Raw genomic sequence first — 5,716 nt, 5'->3', positions numbered from 1 at the left:
TCAAACCTCGGTGAATATATTTCTCTCTGCTGCATTTTAGTGGACTTGAGAACAATGAGCTTTTTTTTTTTCTCTCTCTCTTTTCAATAGTTGCAGTGTAATGGAGAGCAGACACAGAGCAGCTCTCAACCTGCCAGAAGAACACTAATGTGTTTATAATGAGGAACAAGTGCATTATGACTAATGTCACAATGAATGAATTTCAAAGTGAAACTCTTAATGCACTCCTTCCTTTGTGCTCCCCATGTACGGCATTTTGCAAAAGGAGCCTTTGTAATGAAGTGGGTAAAACATTTCATCTGGTTGTGACTGAGGACGCCACCATTTTATCATATTTTACATTTTAAATTTGAATTCAGCACCAAAATAAAGAAAGTGGAATAACTGAATAGTGTGCGAGCGGAGTAGTCTGTTTATTTGAAGCCACTAATGTAATTTTTGATGTAACCACCAAAGGCTGGATTCTCTGCATTTCAGAGATGCTATAAGGAACTTGGGGATAAGTGGAAAATGAATAAATGTTTTTTTTCTCAACCACAGTCTATCATTTGTTTAGACTGAAAACAAACCCCCGACCACAGATATCCTGTGAGAAGCCAGACAGGAGGTTGCGTTGTTATGACAAGCAATCTGCAAGACCTGTGGCCTTGGCCGTGTCTGCCCGTGGCCTTGTCCAGTCTGCCACTGTGTGGGTAAATGATTGGACGTACTGCATGTCTCGGATGTGTGTGTTGGACTCCAGTAGTAGTTAATGGTAGCAGGTAGTGTTTAGCCACAGGGACACTGACCCCATAAACCTCAATATAGTCCAAATCCAGCGCAGACTTCGGGACGCTGTCATATTGTTGTTTCCCAAACAGTGGCACGCAGCACTACAGCAACACACACACGCAAAAAAATAAAAATCTAATGAAGGGTTTGCAGGATTAAAATACACACAAGGACACTTCCTGTAGGATGTTATTGCCAGGACATCATATTTGCAGTTATAAACACGTGTGCCAGCAAGGGAGGAGATGCATATTAGGCGGATTGTATTTGCATGTTACACCAGTAGCAACTGAGACCGATGCAAAAATACTGTTTCCAGACTTCTTCTTGGTTCTCTCCACTGCAGAATCTTTCTTTTTCCAGACTCTTTGCTGTCCGCACCGAGGGTTCGGTACACTTGGTGAAGTGTGACAGGTGTTTTTAAATCCAGGTGCAGTGCAGAAAAGCTGTCTCATGTCCACGTCCAAACAGTGATCTGGGCTTCACTTCAATCAAACTGCAGCGAGGTCCCCCCGGGGGGGTTCACACCAGATGTGAAACCCGCTGCACACGTTTGAAGTTAAATAGTGTGAGTTAGTGGAGGTTTTACATTAACGTCCATCATCATGTGTGGTGAGACAGCAAGAAGGTGATCAAAAACAATGAGGCAGAACGATTTTTGAGTGTTTTTAGGGGCGATGTCGATACCAGTACCGATACATTCCCCGTTTTGGTATAAGACAACATTTTTCAATACCTTACTTTGAAAAATCAAATCATGTTTTTTTCTGTTTGTTTTTGATTTAACAGAAGAAGCCCAAGTGCTCAAACATTAGATGTTGTCTAAGAACAAGCAGCCATACAAGAACTTTGCCTTAACAAAATAGTTTAAAACTGAACTGGCAAAATATTGACTCAAATCAGGAACAATCTGATCAGTTTGAATTGACCGGGCAAGCTGCCTGCTTTCAGTACATTTCTCAATATTCCTGTTATGAATATATACTGATATTCAGTCGGTTGGAAAAGTGTTTAAAACTCACAACTTTTTTGTGTCTTTGGCACAGCCATTTGTCTTCTATCCAGTTGTTTTACTCATTCAATATCATCGTTTATTTCGGCTCTTTTAAATCTCTATGTCTACAACAGTGATGGAGACAGCCATGACGTAATCTTCGGTCTAATCTGTTAATCCCATTAATTATCACACAGCCATTATTCTACACAGTCATAATCCCCCCCGGAGACCTCCACTACACATCAATACAGACGGGAACCAATGCATGTGTTTATGTCTGCACAAAAAACACATAAACATATGCAAGAAAAATCAAACTTAAATTGATTCACATAGAAATGCTAAAACATCAACAAATGACACGACACAAAATATTGAAACTCTTTTTTTGCCCTAAAAGTAAGAAATATGTAGGATGGCGTATAAGGACCAATGTAGGTAAAAAATAATAAGTATGGAGCTGGGGGAAGGGGGCAATACACTGAGAAAAAAATCTGAATTTCCGAGATTGAAGTTGTAGATTTACAAGAAACAAAAAACTTGAATATTCTCTGAGATTAAAATGGAAAATTTACGAGAAAGAAATCACAAATTTGCGATATTATAAAGTCATAAATTTACAAGAAAAATACTCAGAAAAATAGTGAGTTTTTTTTCTCTGAATATTATCCCCCTCGCCGGCTCCTTAATTAATATTTTGTTTTACCTACAATAGCCCTAATATGCCGCCGTACACATTTCTTACTTTCAGGGCAAAAAATCACTATTTTCCAAGTTTTTTCTCGTAAATTTATGATTTTCTAATCTCGCAAATTTGTGATTTTTGTTTAGTAAATTTGCCATTTATATCTCAGAGAATATTTTGAAAATTCAGAGATTGTTTTGGAATATTACCCCCCTCTCAGGCTCCTTAATTATTAGTTATTTTATTTACAATGGCCCTAATACACCGTCGTACATATTTCTTACTTTCGGGGCAAAACAACTCACTATGAGTTTTTTTCTCGTAAATTTTCCACTTTAATCTCAGCGAATATCCAATTTATTTTCTTATAAATTGATACTGAGTGGTATCTTTCTGTTTGCCACTCATGGAGAACTCGGGAGCAGCTGAAAATAGGAAAAGCAAAAGAGAATAAAAAAAAAATAAAAATAAAGATCAACAACATTTGGAGTTGCATCATTCCAGACAGCTATGTTGGCATCATAGCTTTAAGATTTCATTTGAAACTGTCAGCGAGTGGGATGCCCGCAGACAGTTCAAAAGGGGAAGTCCATCGATGCAATGGTCTTCGTCCTGGCCCCGGGGCCGATTTTTGGAGAAACGCAGAGATATAGAGGGTGCATACTTTATTCAGACGGCAACTCTTTCAGTCATATTGCAGTGAGCTCAAAATCTTTACACCACTAACCAGGAAAAGGTTCACAATGGCCACTATGTCATCTTTAAGAGAGTAAAGCAAAGAGTATTGGATGGGATCAAATAGTAGAAGGGTTAAGAAGGCATGTTTTCTTGCAGTAATTTCTGTAACAACAACAGACAATTTGTTAAAAAAAGAAATTCTGGCAGACAGAATGGACTCCCAAATTGGTGCTCACAAACACACAATACCCCTGTGTTAGAGAGGCTTTTTGGAGCTGTTAACAGTTGAGAAGACCACACAGGGATTTTTGTCATTATCGGTAACCATTTATTTGAGAAATAAACTTGTTTTGTTTGTTGTTTCGTCAAAACTAAAGATGCTCTTTGAACATTTGAAAATGTCGAAGCAGACGAGCGTTTTTTTTTTGACCATTTATGCTCGGCTTCCCTGGAGTTTTTCTTCAGCGTTTTCCGTCTCCAGGGGTGCGTTTTTGTTTGCAAGTTTAACTGGTGGGATAATACCAGCGGTAGCCTCCTGCTCATTACGGAAGCCGTTCTCTAAATGATCACAGGAGGAGGGAAGTGAAGTCGTAAACGCCTCGTAAACATCTCCTCGGAGTGGGTAAATAAGTAACTAAAACTATTTATTTAACACTTCAAAAACATGAACACAAATGTCACAATGCAGCTCTATTCATTCCTTTGCATCTACAGAGGAAAGTATACTGTATTATAATATATATTGTGGTACAACCCTGTATAATTGAGGATAGGGTGTCACTTTTTTGAAATAGTGAGCATCTCTTTTTGTCTTTGCAAGGGTTGACACATGAGACTACACACAGACAGCAAATCCCAAATATGACCTCTAGTGGGACATGAGCTTGCGAGCATGTAAATGTGCTCAAAGCCTCAAAAAGCAAGCTGATGCACAGACCATAATTCATTCGCCCAGACCACTTAGCCTTATTAGTCTACAACAAAAGATTAATATTTCAAAACCATAAACAACAAAACAAACGGAGAAGCCACCGCGGCACCATAACTCAGGCCCAAGCCACTTAACGTTATTGTAAACCAAATATTTAATATTTCAAACCATAAAGTAAAACAAACAGACAAGCTCTTTGTCCAGCCGGAGTGCCATCCATCCTCTCCTCTCCTCCTTTCCTTTACTCGTTCGTGCATTGTTGTAGTTGTGTGTTTTCGGTTTATCAAATTAATCAAACGCCCTAAATGGAACAGCTGTCTGTGTCTGCAGGGAGGGAGAAGGAGATTAAGGAAACCGAGAGGATGTAAAAGAGAAAGACGAAATGGAGAAAAAGGAAAATGAGAGAATCTCGACGACAAGGGAGTGGGGGAGAAGAAAGAAGTGTGCGAGAGAGAAGGAGAGGACAGCAGATTGCGAGAGAGGATGAGAGTGGGTTTGAACGGTTTACAAAGCGCAGCAAACACGTGACGCGAGAGGGATGGAGAGGGAGCGGCAAAAGCAATTAACAAAAAGAGAGGCAATAAGTGAGTCAGAAATAACACATGGATATTGCATTTTGGAAGGGAAAGATGGAAAAGCAAAGAAACTGCAGAAAAAAATGGAATGGAAAAAAAGAGGCTGGCAGAGAAGCAGAAAAAAAGAAGCTATTAGTGATTGTCTAGGTGATCAGTTCTTGTTGCTGTTATTGCATCTCGGCCCTGATGCAGACCAGAGTCAGCTCAAACATAACACACCATCAGTCACACACTAATGACTAAGCTAACTCAGTGTTTCTGCCAGTGTGTGTGTGAGGGATAGTGTACTTGGTTTGTATCTATTTGCAGGGTCCAGCAGTCATCACATGCAGTTTTGTAGTGTAGAAGGGTGTTTTTTTTGTACTGAAAGCCCAATTTGGTAGAAATTAATTTTGTTAATCAGTTTTATTGAAGGAACTAACTGAGAAGAAAGATCACTCTTACATATTCGGGCCCCGGGCGTGTTTGTCTTTCAATGAGTTGCATGATGATTTCTTTTCTTTTTTTTTTTACTGCAGTAATCAGGCTGTTCTCATACACTGTTTGTAGACCTATACGAAAAGTAATGCACTTTAATTCGTATATATCCCACAAAATCAATGCATATGTAATCAGGAAGTACAGAGAGTGACAATCGGCGCGTAGGAAAGAGGTTCAGGGGGATGGGTGAGTCCAGAAACAGCGGACTTTTGGACACCGCTGTTTGTGTCCTGTGTGGAACCAGAAGTCAACGTTGATTTATTTGTCGCATAACTTCCGTACACAACTTCCATAGTTATTTGAACCCAAAGTTGAGTAGTTTTGATGCCTAAAACTAAAAGTCTTTTCCTTTTTCCTTCCTTTTTCCCACTTTTCCTAATTAACTCGAGCTTAAGCTTAACTTAAGCTCCCCGACAGTTTTTGGAGATCCAACAACAAAAGCCCAAGATCAGAGGCAAATCGCTGCTGGCCCGTTCGAGCGTCATGTTTGAGCTGCTCAAAGACGCTATAGTCGAGAGCCTCGCCAACGCCTCGCAGACACATCTCAGATAGTTAGCAATGCTAAATATCTGGGCCTGTCGAGGACTCCGGCCACAAAC

At 39.7% G+C, this 5,716-nt stretch overlaps 1 protein-coding gene across 5 annotated transcripts in view; it reads left to right on the top strand.

Moving 5' to 3' along the window:
- The window catches only part of cntfr (ciliary neurotrophic factor receptor), a 270,120-nt gene that overhangs the window by 191,739 nt on the left and 72,665 nt on the right, over positions 1-5,716 (top strand). The window lies entirely within an intron of this gene.

This window comes from Sebastes umbrosus, chromosome 19, assembly GCF_015220745.1.
Source record: "Sebastes umbrosus isolate fSebUmb1 chromosome 19, fSebUmb1.pri, whole genome shotgun sequence".
Classification (NCBI taxonomy): Eukaryota; Metazoa; Chordata; class Actinopteri; order Perciformes; family Sebastidae; genus Sebastes; species Sebastes umbrosus.
The sequence above is the reverse complement of the archived record's forward strand: the minus strand, read 5'-3'. Positions and strand labels throughout refer to the sequence as shown.